Raw genomic sequence first — 18,671 nt, forward strand, 5'->3', positions numbered from 1 at the left:
TAGTTTTTTTGGTGGAGTGCTTATGTGTGGAGACTCGTGCACTCATCGACAGACAGACAGACAGACAGACAGACAGACAGACAGACAGACAGACAGACAGACAGACAAATAGACAGACATATACAACGCCTAACTAACCAACTAATGTGTCATGTTAATAATAATACAACAACAACAACAACAACAACAGCTACTACTACTACTACTACTACTACTACTACTACTACTACTACTACTACTACAACTACTACCACTACTACTGTAAAGGCAAGGAAATGTAAATGATGATGATGATGATGATGATGATGATGATGATGATGATGATGATGATGATGAGGAAGAGGAGGAGGAGGAGAAAGATAAGGTGAACGAGAAGGAGGAGGAAAAAAAAGGAAATAAATAAAGAAAGAATTGAGGAAAGAAAGAAAAAGAAAGTAAAGAAAAAAAAACAATAACAAAAGCCAACTACAAGATCCACACACACACACACACACACACACACACACACACACACGGTTCTCCTCGGTTCTGTGTGATCGGTTCTGCATTTCGCGCCTCGCTGGGTTCATGGGAAAGCTAAGGTTCTATAAATTTGACACAGGCAGAAAATAGTGTGTGTGTGTGTGTGTGTGTGTGTGTGTGTGTGTGTGTGTGTGTGTGTGTGTGTGTGTGTGTGTGTGTGTGTGTGTTGTATTTAGGTTTTGTTGTTGCTACTTTTTTTTTCTTTCCTTCTTTTACTTTCATTCTTTCTTTTTCCTTACTCCTCCTCCTCCTCCTTCTCCTCCTCTTCTTTTTCTTTTTGTTCTTATTCTTGTGTCTATTTTTGTCTTGTTGCGCTTCTTTTTCTGCCGTCCCTTCCTTTCTTCCTACCTCGTTTCTTCTTTATTCCCTTCTTCTTTTCTCTTTTTCTCCTTGTATCTATTCTTGTTCATGTGATTTTTTGTATTCCCTATCTTTACATTTTTTTTTTTGTCCTTCCTTCTTTGCTACTTTTATTTCCCTTTTTTTCTTTTTCTCCTAGCATCTATTCTTGTTCATGTGGTTCTTGTATTCACTGACGTTGTTGTTGTTGTTGTTGTTGTTGTTGTTGTTGTTGTTGTTGCTGTCTATTATAACTCTCACCCTTCTCCTTTACTCACTAACACACACATACACACACACATACACGCCACAACTCAAACACACGAAAACAAACACATCCACTCCCTATCTTGCCCCTCCTTGGTGTTCCTTAGTGCTGCCTCCCTCCCCTCGCCTGCCTCGCCTGCCTCGCCCCAGCACGCCGCGGCTCAGGGTGACAGGGTGCTTGTCGTCTCCACGCCCTTAAAGAGGAACAACGAAGCTCCCAGTCGCCGCCCTTGCATCAGTCAATACCAGACTCCCGCGGCGCCCACCTGCACGTCTTCAATTAAGCGCAGGTAACCAAAAATAAAAAAAAAAGCTAAATAAATAAAATAAATAAATAAATAAATAAATAACTCAAGTATATGAAGAGAGGAAGGACAGGTATAAATCTACGGGTTATATTTTAAAATACTTCTGCGCCGGATCTCCACTATTTTCGAAAGGCTCCAGTTGAAGTGACACGGATTTTTTATCAAGGGTGTTTTTTTATGGATCCAGTGGCAGATTAACAAGATTTTCACATTATTAATAAAAAAAATAAAAAAATCACACAAAACACTCTTGAGAACCCGACTGATAATCTTCGTGGCCTTTGAAAATAGTCTTGGTGAGAGAGCTGAGAGTTTCTGAATACGCGGGGTCTTGGTCTGGGGAAGATTAGCAGCACGTGTTACCGCTACTCGGCTCAACCTCGCCCAAGTACCTCCCTGATCTTGAAGTGACGGAAGATGAGGAAGAGGGGTCTTTTAAAAGTGTGTGTGTGTGTGTGTGTGTGTGTGTGTGTGTGTGTGTGTGTGTGTGTGTGTGTGTGTGTGTGTGTGTGTGTGTGTGTGTGTGTGTGTGTGTGTGATGAGCATACGCGGAGGAAGGACTGTAAGATTAAGAGACAGTGAGAGAGATAGAGAGATATGTAATTATTGAGGAACAACACAGAAGACGATAATGTGACGTAGAAGAGGATAAGATAAGGAGGATGATTTAGATAATAACTAATGAAAAAAGACGGAGAGGGGAGACAGGGATAGATGGTAGACTTAAAGAGCTGGAAAGAACAGGATAGTAACGGAGGGTACAAAGGACATGAGTACAAGAAGAAAAGAGGAGGAAACAGAGAAGAGAGAGGAACATCGAAGGAAAAAAAAGAGATCAAGGGAGGAGATGAACAAAACAGAGATGATAAACTTAGAGTTGCAACAAATATGATTAAACGAAGATGCAATGGATAACAAGAACAAGAACAAGAACAAGTAGAAAGCTCGTTCATGGACACAATTCCTGATCCTTAAGCGAAAAAAAAAGAAAGAAAAGAACAAGAACAAAAGATGCAATGAAGAGGAAGATTTGGAACGAGAAGAAGAGGAAGAACTAGAAGAAGAAGAAGGATCAAACAAAGCACCGATCACTGAGACAAACGAAAAAAAAAAAAGTAAAAAAATAAAAAAAAATAGAGATGACACACTTTCCACGGTTTTACCCTTGACAATTAAAAGAGAACCTGCAAGAAGCCACCAGGCCTTCTCGTACACGTGGCAGTCCCAGTGGCTTGAGATACAAACCCACCTGTCTAACCATCCTTACCTACAAGCTTATTCTCCTACACGTGGCAGTCCCAGTGGCTTGAGATACAAACCCACCTGTCCTAACCATCCTTACCTACAAGCTTACCTCTCAAAGCTCCCTGTTGCCTCCACTAACACTGACAGAATAAAGTTAGGACACGATAAAAGTCTCTGAAATGACGCAGATTCAATTAGCGTGTCTTATGAACCCTGCCCATATATCTAACCTCTCAAAGCTCCTTATTGCCTTCACTAACATCATGACAAAACAGACAAGTAGGATATGTAAATGGAAGTCCTTGAAATGACGTCCTTTCGCTCCTTCCTTCCCCCAGGCGAGGCTCGTAAGGTCCCGCTCATTAGCTCATTAATTCTGAATCATTATCTCATTAAGGTCAGGCGAGGCGAGGTGTGCAAGACTTTCCCTGCTAACGGTGACGTGAAAACAAATCGAAGAGTTTTTGAAGTTGGGTTATGTTACGTGCGGTTAGATGAAGTTTGGTTAGGTGAGGTGAGGTGAGGTGAGGTGAGGTGAGGTGAGGTGAGGTGAGGTGAGGTTAGATTAGATAAGACAAGCAAAGGTGAAGTAATGTTACGTTAGATAAAGTATGATACAAGGCAAGGTAAGGTGAAATATGGTACGAAGAAAGGAAAGATATGGTATGATATGGTATGGTATGGTATGGTTAGGTAAGTCAAGGTAAAGTTAAAATATGTTCTGTAAGGTAAACTTGAACAAGGTAAAGTTTGGTAAAGCAAGCTACGACAAGGTAAACTAACGTAAGGTGAAGTAAGTCAAGTAGGGACAAGAAATAACGGGTTCAAGCTTCATAAATAATAAAATAAGAGATAATAAACTGGTTCTGAAAGTGGTAGATGAACGGAACGGACTCACTAATCAGGCTGCTAGTGCTGAGTTCAGAGGGAGCTTTGCAAGATTACAAAGAATTATGAACGAGACTTGCAAGATATGAATAGAATAGATCATTATTTTATACAGGGCCTGCCACGTGTAGGCCTGGTGGCTTCCTGCAGCATCCCTTGTGTTCTTAATAGTGAGTACGTGGGAGTGGACGCCGCGGTGCACCTGCCACTTAGCACACCTGAGCACACCCCGCCCAGGAAGCCGCCAGGTAAGGTCTCTCTATGGACTGGGCTTGGCGAGGCGCGACCAGACACCTGATCTCTCGCTGAAAGGTCACTCTTACTCTTCTCTCCTCCCTCACTCTTTCACACTCGTCTCTCACTCTTTCACACTTCCCTCACTCTGAAACACTAAAACACTCGCTTAAAGGTTAGTTGTCTTCTCTCTCTCACTCTTTCACACTCGTCCCTCACTCTGAAACAGTCTACGTTCGTCTTTTGTTCTTTCACACTCGCCCCTCTCAATCTTTCAAATTCCCTCTCACTCTTCGACTCTCCTCCCTCACTTTCTCCCCGCCCTGCCCTGCTCACAGTTAAACATTCATGCCCCATCTCCCTCTCCCCCTCCCCCGTCTCCCGTGCTCTCCCCGCCTCGCCAGGGTGTGAAACGTGAGGCACCTGATTTATCGTGACAGTGTTAAGCTGCTTACTGAGGAATGACCACTATTAAGGACACACAAATATACTCTGTCCTCCTTCTCCTCCTTCTCCTCCTCCTCCTCCTCCTCGTTCTCTTCGCGTCTTCATCTTCCTCTTCTCATCTTCATCCTTTTCTTGCTGTAATCGTCGTCTTCTTCTCTGTCCTCGTCTTCCTTTTCTTCCCTCTCTTATTCTTGTTCTCCTTCTCCTCCTCCTCCTCCTCTTATTCTTGTTGTCTTCGTCCGCGTTTTCCTCTGATTTTGTTCTCATTGTAATACTGCTTTTGTTTTATTTTTTTCCTCCTCCTGCTCCTTCTTTCTTTTTCCTCTTCCACTCTTCCTGGTCCTTGCCTTCCTCCTCCTCCTCCTCCTCCTCTTTTTCCTCTTATTTTTATTCTTTCGTCCTTATCTTCGTCTTCCTCGTCTTCTCGTCCTCTCATTTTTGTCTTCATCTTGTCCACTTCCTCTAATCCTTCGCCTTCTCTTCCTTTCCTCCTCTCATGCTCTTTCTCCACTTCAAAATTCTCCTCATCCTCTTGCTCTTATCCCCATCCTCTTCCAACACCAAATTCTCTCCCTCACTACACACACACACACACACATAAACCAGTTCTTCCTCCAGCCATTCCCTTCCCTTCCTCTCCCTCTCCCTCCCCGAAGGTCGCGTCAAATATAAACAAACAAGCGACGGTCACAACATTTGCATGCGAGGGGCTGGAGCGGGCAGGGCAGGGCAGGACAGGACGAGAGTGTACCGCCCCGTGCCTGCCTGGACACTGAGGGGGAGGCGGGCGGGTCGCTGTTTTATACCCTCGTGAATCTCAGGGCTGGAACCAACACAGCACGACCCTCCCCTGTCCCCCGTGCCGCTCTGTGCCGCCTTCCCTTTAAGCTTTTAACGCTGGGCACCGCTACTCCTGTCCACGCCTCTGCCACGTCGCCTCCGCCTTCGCCGCCGCCGCCCACACCTCTTTCTGGCTCTACTCTATCCTGCCTCCTCCTCCTCCTCCTCCTCCTCGCCCTTCTCTTTCCTGCCTCCTCATCCTTCTCGTTCCACCCTATTCTGCCTCCTTCTCTCTCCTTATTCTTGTACTCCACACCTCCTTACTGCCCTGCCTCCTCCTCCTCCTCCTCCCTCCACTCTATCTTACGTGCTCCTCTTCCTCCTCCTCGCTCTAGGTATTCTATCCTGCCTCCTCCTCTTTCTCCTCTTCCTCCCCATCATATTCTCCATCCTTTTAACAATATGACACTGCTATTCCACCCACGCCTCCACACAATCCTTCCACCGCCTCCACCTCTTCCTTCTCTTCTTCTTTCTCAAAACACTTCTTTTATTTTTTACAAGGGAGACTACTTCTCATCTCCACATACCTCCACTACTATCCCTCCTCCTCCTCCTCCTCCTCCATTTTCCTGTCTCTTCATTCTCTCTTTCAAAGTACAATGTTTTTTTTTTTTCTTTGTTCTCCACTTACTCTTTTTCTTTCTTCTACTCTTTTTCCCACATTCCTCCTCCTCCTTCCTCTTCTTCCTCATGAAACCACTCTTCCTTCTTTCCTGTCTTCCACTCCTCCTTCTTTCCCCATCCTAAATAAAAAAAAATAATGAAAAGCCAAAATTTAATCAGGAGAGAGAGAGAGAGAGAGAGAGAGAGAGAGAGAGAGAGAGAGAGAGAGAGAGAGAGAGAGAGAGAGAGAGAGAGAGGAGAGAGAGAGAGAGAGAGAGGAGAGAGAGAGGAGAGAGAGAGAGAGAGACTTAAAACAACAAACACTGAAAACTACGTAAATGTTTGGCACTCTTGGTCCGGTGCCACAGTGTTACGGGTGCCACTCTGATCAATACTCCTGCCACTGTCACTCCCATTCCATGCCTCACCCCTTCACCCACCTCTATGCCTCTTTTATTAACCCTTCTGTCTTGCTATTCCTGTGTCACTCTATAATATTTACGCTTGCAGCACCATTCAGGCCATCTTAAATGTCACCCCTTCTCTTCACCACGCCACAGTCCATTCCTGTCTCCCCTTCTCTTCACCACGTCAAGCAGTCATTCCTGTCACCCCTTCTCTTCACCACGTCACAGTCATTCCTGTCACCCCTTCTCTTCACCACGTCAAGCAGTCATTCCTGTCTCCCCTTCTCTTCACCACGCCACAGTCATTCCTGTCTCCCCTTCTCTTCACCACGTCAAGCAGTCATTCCTGTCTCCCCTTCTCTTCACCACGTCAAGCAGTCATTCCTGTCTCCCCTTCTCTTCACCACGTCAAGCAGTCATTCCTGTCTCCCCTTCTCTTCACCACGTCACAGTCATTCCTGTCTCCCCTTCTCTTCTCCACGTCACGCAGTCATCTCTCCGTCATCAGCCGTTTAAGTCAGCCACTCCTCAAGTCTCAGCCACCAGTCCTCCCCATGTCGTCACCTCTCCACTGTCTCAAGCACCCAAACCATCCTTCAACAACCATTAAGTTATTTATCTCCCTTTCGCCCCAATAATCCCTCCCATTAGCGCCCCAACCATCCTAACCATCTCATCCATCCAAGTTTCAACCGGTCTCTGTCATTCCAACCACCACCACCCGAACCATCCCAACCATCCCAACCCAAACATTTCATCTAACCATCTCTTCAAGCAGTCAACACACAGCTACCCTTCCCATCTCTTCCTCACCACCACCACCACCACACTCCCCCCTCCACCTCCGGCAGTAATTAACCGGGCGCAGCGCTCCCTACACTCCTTCGCCTCCCCAAATTATGAGACAAACTTCTAGGAAAACTCATTAAGGTGAAATGCATTATTCAATTTGGGAGGAGGAGGAGGAGGAGGAGGAGGAGGAGGAGGAGGAGGAGGAGGAGGAGGAGGAGGAGGAGGAGGAGGAGGAGGAGGAGATGTTATGAAAGGACATGGAAAAACGAAGGTCGAGTGAAACGAGGAGGAGGAGGAGGAGGAGGAGGAGGAGGAGGAGGAGGAGGAGGAGGAGGAGGAGGAGGAGGAGGAGGAGGAGGAGAAATAAAGGATGGACACAAAAAAAAAAAAAGTGATGAGAAAAAAAAAGAATATAAACAACATGACGAAAGAGGAGAAGGAGGAGGAGATGATGAAGCTGAGGAAGGAGAAAAAATGTAGAAATGGGAAATCAAAGAAGCCAGAAAAAAAAAATGAAAGGAATGGGGAAAAGAAAGAAAGGAAAAGTTGCGTGGAAAAGTAGAGAGAGAGAGAGAGAGAGAGAGAGAGAGAGAGAGAGAGAGAGAGAGAGAGAGAGAGAGAGAAGGAGAGAGAGAGAGGAGAGAGAGAGAGAGAGAGAAGAGGGAGAGAGAGAGAGAGAGAGAGAGAGAAAGCACAAAAATCATGTTTTTCCTGTTGTGATTATTAGTAAAGACGATTCTCTCTCTCTCTCTCTCTCTCTCTCTCTCTCTCTCTCTCTCTGTGTGTGTGTGTGTGTGTGTGTGTGTGTGTGTGTGTGTGTGTGTGTGTGTGTGTGTGTGTGTGTGTGTGTGTGTGTGTGTGTGTGTGTGTGGAAGCGCTAGACCAAATTAAGTTAACAATTGGCTGAATTTTCAACTTTCCAATGACAAGAGTTAGAGAGTTTGGAGAAGCAGGAGGAGGAGGAGGAGGAGGAGGAGGAGGAGGAGCTAGGAGAAAAATACAATTCTGACAAATCCTTTTCTTAATTTTTTTTCAGAATAATAACAACAATAATAATAATAACAATAACAATAATAATAATAATAATAATAATAATAATAATAATAATAATAATAATAATCGGGAAGACAAGAAAACATGACGCCCCGTATTAGTTATCCAGTGTTATTCAAATGACGCCTTATGGCAAGGTGAGGGGGGCGGAGGGGAGGCGGGCGGCGCGGCAGGACAGGAGGCGAGCGAGGCGCGGCGTGAGGTAGGTCAGTGCAGCGAGTCAGCGAGGCGGGTTAGGAAAATACTGAGGTAGGGCAGAGGAAAACACTTTTCCTTTCCTCAGCCCGTCCCCATCCACGACCCCCTCTCTCCTTCTCTCTTGTCTCTTCTCTCTCCTCCCCTCCACACGACAGGTGCTCCTACACGCCCTCAGCCCTGCACCTGATGAAGCCTTCACACACTGCGTCCCATCGCTCCGCTTCCATCAACACACACACACACACACACACACACACACACACACACACACACACACACACACACACACACACACACACACGAGCACCAGAACACACCCCTAATGAGGTGCACGCGGCCCCGAGACGTGCGCCAGGCAGACGTTACGCCCTCATGTGGCCCGCGGGCGGCACAAGCAATCTCTACCACCTGCGGGACCCCGCGGTGCCGAGCCATCGCTCACACTCACCAGGATTTCCGCGCGGTGAGCGCAGGCGGGGCGTGCGTCGCCAGGACGGGTACGCCGGCACGCTGGGGTGACGCTTGGTTGACTTCTTTCGGCGGACACGGCGCGTGGGGCGCGCGGCGCCGCTGCTGCCGCGGCTGCTGACCTGGGAGTCGCCCAGGGACTCGGCGCTGCCCAGCCTGGAGCCGTCCCTGGAGTAGCTCCTGCCGCTGCTCAGATCCCGCAGAAGCAGCTGCGTGATTGATGCGCCTCGTTAGCGGCCTCGCTGGGCGGGTCTTGTTCCTGTCGCGACCTGCCCAGCTTGGCCAGCGCCCGACCAACGCCTTCAAGATCAGGTCCGGGTTCCTGCTGAGCCTGACGTTGAGGCGCGCGGTGCTCGGCTCAGACTTGGGCTTCCTGGCACCCTGCCGCACCGCAAACTTGGCACCCGCCAGGCTCACTGTTGGTATCCCTCACCCCTCCGTCCTCCTCCTCTTCCAGCATCGACCGCACCCCACTGCGCCGCCTTCTGGCTCCTGCCGTCCACCAGATGGGAGCCCACCGGCTGGCTGAGCGGCATGAGCAGGTTGGTGTGGGCCGTGCGGATCTCCGGCACGTCCAGGCGCCGCAGCAGCGTGTTGTTCAGCTTGAGGGTGCCCGAGGAGCGGCGCCGCTGCGGGGGTACGAACACCGGCATGGAGCTGTTGGGCTCCCGAAGGGACTGGTAGGCCTCAGGGCCCAGGGCGCCGCCCGCCCGGCCAGGCACCCGCTCGTCCAGCTCTTCTACCTGCTGCTGTCGCTGCACCTGCGGCGTCGCTTTCTTGGTTCGCCGCGCCTTCCTGGAGGATCTGCCCGAGGCAGCGCGGGGACAACCACACAGACCGGCCCACGATGAGCCCCGGGCCGCGCCTCCGTCGCCCCGCCTTGCTGGAGGCCTCGCTGGTGACGCTGGCGGGGCTGATCAGGTCAGGACAGGGCGGGGCGCTGGGCTGCGTGCAGGGCGGGGCGCTGGGAGGTGGCGCGGCCATGGCCAGGGACACAGGGCGACCGGGGTGGACGGTGTGGCACACCACGGACACGGGCGTCCGTGGGCGGTGGGGCGGGACGGGTGGGATGGGCGGGACGGGCCGTTCTTGGGAACCTACATGGGAAGACATCCTGTCCCCGGAGGAAGAGCGGGCCGCCATGGTGGCCATAGAGGCCATGCCGCCCGCCAGCTTGCCGGGGTAGAACTGGGAGGGTGTTGACCACACTGGAGGCCTCGCCCAGCACCTGCAGGGCCTTGAGGGGAGTGCGTGGCTGGGGGCGAGGAAAGGGGGCGCGGCCGCAGCACGGGGGAGTGGGAGGCCTGAGGGGGGGATTGAGCGGTGGCGCTGCAGCAGGGCGGGCGAAGGGGGGCGCGGTGGGCTCGTGGGACAGGTGGCGGGTCAGCACCGGCACGTCGTAGTAGTGGCGGCTAGGGTCGTGCGGCAGCTGCCTGGCGCCGGGCGGGGGCTCGGGAGGCAGAGGCCGGTTGAGCGCCGCGTAGTCAAGCACGCCCTGGTGACCCAGCTGCCGCGACTCCTGGGACAGCTGGCGGCTGTACAGGACCAGCTCGTGTGACGCCTGGCGGCTGAAGTGGCCGGACTCGGGGCCCATCTGCAGGCTGCGGGGGCCCGCTGTCCAGGGACACCTGCCGCGCCGCGTACTGAGGGTCGCGTGCCAGGCGCTGCGTCAGCGGCGATGAGTTGTAGGACACCTGACGGCTGGCGAGGCCCGAGTCGTGGGAGAGCTGCTGGCTGAGGCTGGACGACTCGTTGGAGATCTGGCGGTTCACCGAGGCGGAGTCGTGGGACGTCTGGCGGCTGTACGGCCCGCACTCGTACGACCCCTGGCGCAGCGGGCTGGAGTCGTGTGACAGCTGTCGTCCCGGGCGGCCCACCCTCGTGGGAGAGGCGGCGCGTCACGTCATGGGGGGACGTGCCGCCCCCGGAGTGCCAGGCTCACGCGGCAGCGGCCGGTGCAGCGGAGACGCTTCCAGCACCATGTGGCGCGGGATGGCCGAGGGGCTGCCGTAGCCAGGCGTCACGCCCAGGCTGCGAGGCCCACTGGTGTTGAAGTCAGTCCTGGGGCGCGGGCCCGCCCTGGGCACGGGCCACGCCGTAGCCACCCAGGCTAACGGGACCGCCGCCAGGGTTGATGGTGGCGGCGCCGTTGTGGCGCAGCAAGGACGGAGACTCACAGGAGTTGACAGAGCGCTGGCGCATGAGGGCCGGGGGAGCCGCCACACAGCACCGGGCTGTGGTGGAAGTAATACTGGTGCTGCTTCTCCATCTCCAGCTGCTCCTGCAGGCGACGCTGCTCCTCCAACTGCTTGGCCTCCAGCAGTTGCTGTTGTTGTTGTTGCTGTTGCTGTTGCTGCTGCTGCTGGCTCTTCTTGCTGGGCGAACGAGAGAAGAAGCTGCCGGAGAACAAGGCGGACCAGCGGCTCTGCGGCTTGGGGCTTCCCTGAGCTTTGACCTCCGCTACCATCTTGGGGGAGCCCGGGGGCAGGTGCACGGCGCAGCGGCGCGCCTCGCGTTCGTGCCATGATGCCCGTAGCTGGTGCGTGGGCGTGAGCGGTCCGGTGAGCCGGTGCACCTGGCTCTTGCCAGGCGTGGGCGGCGCCGAGACCGGCTGGCAGGCGCGGGTTCGGCTGGGGGTGTTGTGGAGGGAGCGGGCGGGGGGTGGTGGGCGGGCTCGCGGGTCTTGGGGCGCCACGCGAGGGGACCCCAGAAGGCCTTTTGATCCTGAGCGGCGGCACCGGGGACTCGGCGGACACGCTGCGCCGGAAGTTGGTGTCGAGGCCTCGGTGGGGGTCCCGGGCTGGGGAGGGGGGAAGCCGCACGAGACCAGCGGGGCGCCGCCTTCCACGCCCAGGGTCTTGCGGCGGTCCAGACTCAGGCGCTTGGTGGACTCGATGCTGAATTTCTTCTTGGAGTCAAGGGAGTGGCGTACGCCGGAGTCCAGCGACGACAGCTTGTTGGTGGGACAGCGTGGAGGGCAGCGACTCGTCTGTGCGCTTGAACGAGTCCTCGTCACTCACCGCCACTCGCCACTCGTCGTACGTGATGACCCGCCGCGGCAGGCCCGTGGAGGCCGTGCCGTAGCCGCCGCCCGCCTCGCCGCCGTCGGTGGAGTAGCCGTCATCGCGCCGCTCATCGCTGGATACAGACGACTTGCGCTGCAGGGCCGAGGTCTTGACCACCAGGCCGTTGGGGCAGCGTGATCTTCTCATGGCGGCGAGCAGAGCGACGCAGAGATGCCCCTCTTGAAGGAACTGGACCGGCGGAAGTGGTGGTTGTCCTGTTGCTGCTGCTGTTGTTGCTGCTGCTGCTGCTGTCCCTGCTTGTCACGGCCGCCGCGGACCAGCCGCCTGAGGCCCTCCAGGCTGAGGGGCTTCAATGGCCGCGCCACACAGTCTCCGGCGGACGCTCACACCCCCGCCATCACCGGCACGACCTTCGGGCGCGGCACTCGAGTCACACCCGCCCCAAAACCGAAGCATCGACTCCACTCGTTCAGTCTCGTCCAAGGTATCACGGCGGCGTTGTCAAATCACTGATTACGTTTTTCATTTTCACTCCAGCGAAAGATGAATCAAGCTGAGCGGGTGCCGTCAGCCTGGGAGGCGCAGGCACTCAGCGGCACAGGACATTTTTGTGAGTTCCCAGTGAGCACCGAGGCGGCAACACGACCGGCGGAGCACCGAGCACTGACCGGCGGCACTGCGAGGCGTGGGCACTGCACCAGGCCCTCCCGCACCCACGTCGCCACAACACTGCAATGATCCTCCAGTGCGTGCACTGCTGGCACGGGCTGCACTCACTGCCACACTGCGCCACACCCGCGGTGATCACCACTACACCTCACCACAGTGGCGGGCACAGGCACGCCCGATGGCCAAGCCAGGCCGTGGTCACCTCTGCTGAGTTGTTCACAACTGTGCTCGTGCATCACACACCAGGCTCACCACCACCACACCATCACTGCATCACTCACACCACCACGCGCCGCACCTCGGCACTGACCACGGACTCGTCACGAAGTACCAAACAGTACTGGCAGGGTGAGCAGCGGAACACCGAGCGCGACACACCGCGAGCAGCGCGACGCTCCGCTGCTTCCTGCACCACGGCTGGGGCCACACTGCCTCCACGGCTCCCACCTCCACCAGGCCACCGCCACACCGCCGCGCCGCGCCGCCTGCCAGCCTGCCAGCCCACTCAGCCGGCCAGCCCACGCCGCCCACCGACCCGCCACATGTCCTCCCTACACTGCAAGTGCATCACGCTACAGGAGGCATGTGCCCGCCGGCGTGAGCACAGGGGAGGGGAGACCACATGGGAGGAAGGGGGGAAGATAACAGTGGCACCCCTCCGAGGGATGCAGTCAGGGACAGGGCGCTCCCCAGCGGCACACCTCCCAGGGACCACAGCACACACTCACCACAACACGCACTCACTACGACACGCACCTCACCACATCCACACACAACATACTCATCACAGCAGACATTCACCACAGTACACACACACACACTCACACACACACACACACACACACACACACTCTGATACCATCGTATACCACACGGCCAGCAAAGCATATGTACAGTACAACCACAGCACACAGCACACAGCGGCGTGACAAGGGACGAGCTGCGGGGCGACGTGAGGTGGGGGCGGGGCGGGAGATGAGTGTCACCCAGAGAGCGATACATGAATGACACAGCTGACGTGGAGGCGCCGCGCGGGGCACGGGTAAGGGATAGGGCAAGGTGGAACTGAAGAAGGAGGAGAAGGAGGAGGAGGAGGAGGAGGAGGAGAAAGAGGAGGGGGAGGAGGAGGAGGAGGAGGAGGAGGAGGAGGAGGAGGAGGAGGAGGAGGAGCAGGAGGAGACAAGAAGAGGCATAACCTGGAGGTGTGACACCATCTTGAAGCCTGTGGCAACCCCCAAAGGATGCTGGAAGGTCGGTGTTCTCTCTCTCTCTCTCTCTCTCTCTCTCTCTCTCTCTCTCTCTCTCTCTCTCTCTCTCTCTCTCTCTCTAGTTTGTCCTCCGCGGCTTACTCCCATATACACTGACAGCCATTTTCTTGTTCTCCTTACTTGCGTGCAAAATACCCACTTACGTCTTCATTAAAGTCTCCTCCTCCTCCTCTTTCCTCTACTTCTTCCTCCTCTTTCTCCCCTCCTCCTCCATGTTTCCCTGCTGCTCTTCCTTCTCCTCGTTCATTCTCGTCCCTGGTTGGGTTGCTAGGCAGCCACTCCTCCCCTATTGACTCCTGCTTCTCTTATCTCTCTCTCTCTCTCTCTCTCTCTCTCTCTCTCTCTCTCTCTCTCTCTCTCTCTCTCTCTCTCTCTCTCTCTCTAATGGAAAATGCTTCAATTCTACGGCTCTTTCACTCTCCTCCTCCTCCTCCTCCTCCTCCTCCTCCTCCTCCTCCTCCTCCTCCTCCTCCTCCCGCATGTGTTTGATTTTATTGTTAACTCTTGCCTGTAAATCCCTGCCAAGTTAATATGCAGGCGTGTGTGTGTGTGGGTGTGTGTGTGTGTGTGTGTGTGTGTTGTGGTGTGTGTGTGTGTGTGTGTGTGTGTGTCATGACATAAGGGAGTGATGCTGAATGAATTGGAGAAAAAATGGGGGAGAGAGAGAGAGAGAGAGAGAGAGAGAGAGAGAGAGAGAGAGAGAGAGAGAGAGAGTAGAGAGAGAGAGAGAGAGAGAGAGAGAGAAGAGGAGAGAGAGAGAGAGAGAGGTGTTACACCACTTTCTCCTCCACCTCTGGACACGAAAGATCCACCCAGATAGTTGCAGCTGTTCCTTTTCACTCCACCTCCGTCCACTTCACTCCACTTCCTACCACTCACTCCATCCCTCCCCACCTCTTGCTCCTCCCATCCACCCATCTGGACCATCCACTCACCTAGTCTTATCCACCTATCTCTTCCATATCCATCTGCATTTTTCATCCACTTAATCCACTTTTCACCTCTTCTGCCTCCTCTCATCCACTTATCCACCCACCAAGCAAACTGTTCCACATCCATCTATACCTCATTCACTCAATCCACTTCTTGTATTATCTCTTCTCTCATCCACTCACTCCATCCTCATCCACCTGGTCTTCTCTCATCCAGTCATCCACACAGCCTCCCCTTACTTAACCAGTCCACCCATGTACGTCCACCACCCACCCATCCACCTGCATCTTCCCACCCCTCCCTCCCTCTGATTCAATTCACCCACACCCCTCCCACCACCCAAACCTGTTATGTCCTCCCTCTCTTCCTCCTCCCCTACCCGCCCTGCCTCTCCTCTCACCCCTCCCACCCCCGGCACTCTCAGATTCCCTCCCTCTCACCTCTCCCTCTCTCGCTCCTTGAATGGGTTTCGTCATTCACTAAGCGCAAAGAGTGAAAAATGAAAGTAAAAGGTATTCTCTTTCCCTTCTCGTCTTCCCCTTCCTTCCTCCTCTTCCTTCAACTATTAGTTCTTTCTCTTCTATCTTTTCCTGTTCCTTCCATTCCCTTCCCTTGGCTTAACCAGCATTCTATTCCTTCTTTTTCTCTCCCCTTCCTTCTGCTACTGTTCCAATTTTATCCTTCCCTTTCCTTCTCTTCCCTTCCTTCAACCACCATTCTGCCACACCCCCCTTTCTTCCTTTCTTTACCGTCTATCTTCCCTTTCCTTCCCTTCTCTCCCTTCTTAAAATGGCTGCCTACCTTTTTCTCCTCTTCCCTTCCCTTTTCTTTCTCTTCTTACCTATCTCCTCTTTCCCTTACCTTTCCTTCTCTTCTTTCTTCCTTTCCCTTCGTTCTTAAGTCCTCACCTACCCTCTCATTTCTCTCTCCTTCACCTCTTCCTTCATCTCCCTCCCCATTCCTTTCATTCACCGACCTCACTCACCTTTCTCCTCCCATTCCTATACCCTTTCCTGCAGTCACGAAGTCTTAGGGTGAATAAGTAATGAGTATTTTGTGAGTACGGATCAGATGGTCAAGTATCAGATGAATAAATAAGAATATGAAATGAGTAAATGATGTAATAGATAGATAGATGAGTAATGATGAATAATAGAGATGGATAGTGGATGAGTGATGGATGAGATGAATGAGTGATGAGTTTTAAATATTTCGCTTTTTTTTAACTCATTTTAACAATCGTCTTTACAATTACTCACCTTTACTCACTGCAACCTTTCTTTGTCCTTAGTCGTCTTTACTCACCTGTTTCACTTTAATTTTACTCTCGTGTACTCATTTCAAGACTCGCCTTTACTCTTACTCATCTTCACTCACCTCAAAATTTACTCATTCTTACTCACCTCACCTTCTTCCTTTACTTTATTCAACTGTACTCACTTCAAAATCCTTCTTCCACTTTTACTCATCTTCACTCACCTCAAAATTTACTCATTCTTACTCACCTCACCTTCTTCCTTTACTTTATTCAACTGTACTCACTTCAAAATCCTTCTTCCACTTTTACTCATCTTCACTCACCTCAAAATTTACTTAGGCATACTCACCTCACTGTCTTCCTTTACTTTATTCATCTGTACTCACTTCAAAATCCTTCCTCTACTCTTATTCATCTTCCTTCACCTCAAAATTTACTCATTCTTACTCACTCACCGTCTTCCTTTACTTTATTCAACTGTACTCACTTCAAAATCCTTCCTCCACTCTTACTCATCTTCACTCACCTCAAAATTTACTCATTCTTATTCACCTCACCTTCTTCCTTTACTTTATTCATCTGTACTCATTTCAAGATCCTCTCCCTTCACTCTTACTCATCTTTGCTCACCTCAACACCTGCCTTTACTCCTTACGTCAACATTTACTCATTGTTATTCACTCTACGGTTCACTCTTTCTCATCTTCACTCATTTCAACGCTACCCTTTACTAGCTTCATCACATATTCAACCTTACTCACCTTCCTTAATCATCATTCAACTAGTACTCTTGCCTCATCATTACTCATACTTAATCACTCTTACTCATTCACTCATTACTCTTAAAACCACTCCGTTTCTGTTTTTTTTTCTATACATTTACTCATCAAAGCTTTACTCACCTACCCACGGTCTCCACTCACGCCACCTCACTCCACCAACTGACTCAGCGCCTCACGTACTGTACCTGCGATACAAAAGGTGAGTAAATAATATTGCATGAGTAAATATCGGATGAGTAAGAGAAGAAAGAAATATCTGATGATTAAATTGGATCAGGAAACTTTGGAAGGGGAAAATATATGATGAGTAAATACTGGCTGGGTAAAAATCGATTGAGTATTAATTGAATGAGTAAATAGCATGAATAAAATGAAGAAATATCGAGAGAGAGAGAGAGAGAGAGAGAGAGAGAGAGAGAGAGAGAGAGAGAGAGAGAGAGAGAGAGAGAGAGATTAAAATGCAAGAGGAGAGGGAAGAGGAAATGAAGGCGAGATGAGAAACAACACATTCCTCTTTCTTTCTCTTCTTCTTCTTTTTCTTCCTCTTCTTCTTCTTCTTCCTCCTCCTCCTCTCCTACTTTTCCATATTTTCATCATAATCATCATCACCATCAATACTTTTTATTCTTCTTCTTCTTCCTCATCATCATCATCATCAATATTACTACCATTTTTTTCCTCCTCCTCCTCCTCCTCTCCCGCCTCCTCTTCCAGAAACAATATAATCCTCTCTTTCTCCTTGCAACCTTCCCCACCAGACCTCCTCTTTAATGTAGCAGCAGCAGTAATAGTAGTAGTAGTAGTAGTAGTAGTAGTAGTAGTAGTAGTAGTAGTACCAGTTAAGCCATCTAATACACTCCCAGTCTTCACCCGCGGGGAAAAAATACCTATATGGTTTAAAATGATGGAGTTTTAGACATTTAAAACCCAATGTGTGTGTGTGTGTGTGTGTGTGTGTGTGTGTGTGTGTGCGTGTGTGCGCGCTATGGAATGAGTGAGTTTCAGAAGCTATAGGATTTCTGAATTTAGTTATGCAAATATTCTCTCTCTCTCTCTCTCTCTCTCTCTCTCTCTCTCTCTCCTCTCTCTCTCTCTCTCTCTCTCTCTCTCTCTCTCTCTCTCTTCCTGTCCACACAAAACCTTCCCCTCACTGAGCCACACTTCCTTCTCCTCCTCCTCCTCCTCCTCCTCGTCCCTTTCCTCCTCTTCCTTCCGTCCATACATACTCGTTCTCTTTCCTTCTACTTTTTCGTCGCTTGGAGGAGGAGGAGGAGGAGGAGGAGGAGGAGGAGGAGGAGGAGGAGACTGCGGGACAAAGGAAGGAAGGAGACAAATAACAGATAACAAAGGGAGGAAGAAAACTTATGGAAAAAGTGATTTGAATGGAGGTGTGTGTGTGTGTGTGTGTGTGTGTGTGTGTGTGTGTGTGTGTGTGTGTGTGTGTGTGTGTGTGTGTGTGTGTGTGTGTGTGTGTGTGTGTGTGATTTTTTTCTCATCATCGGCTTCCTTTCTTTAACTCTTGATTTTTACCACTCTTTCATTAACGTAATTTAAGTTAACATAGTCTATTCTAACCTAACATAGCATTGATCTAACTTAACACTACTCTAACCTAACCTAACGTAACCAGAACTGACACTTATCCTTTCTTAACGTAGCGTAACAACTTAAACTAACCTGAACCAACACAACTAAAACATTAGCCAAACCTAACCTAAGTTAACCTAATCAAATAATAATAATTTAACAAAACCGTAACGTAACTTAACCTAACTAACCTAAAACCGACCTAACCTAACTTAACCTAACAAAACTAATCTAACAAACTAAACCTAACACACATAACACTAAAACACTCTTCTATTCATCCCTAATGCATTTAAACAATCAGATACTAGTAGAACGAACTACCCCTAACCTAACCAAACACTAAAAACACTCTTCTATCCATCCCTAACTTATTTAAACACTATCAAACACTAATGGTACAAACTAAACCTAATATAACCTAACCTAACATTAAATTAACCTAACCTAACCTAACCTAATATAACCTAAACTAACCTAACATTAAATTAACCTAACCTAACCTAATATAACCTAACCTAACCTAACATTAAA

Source organism: Scylla paramamosain, chromosome 30, assembly GCF_035594125.1.
Source record: "Scylla paramamosain isolate STU-SP2022 chromosome 30, ASM3559412v1, whole genome shotgun sequence".
NCBI lineage: Eukaryota > Metazoa > Arthropoda > Malacostraca > Decapoda > Portunidae > Scylla > Scylla paramamosain.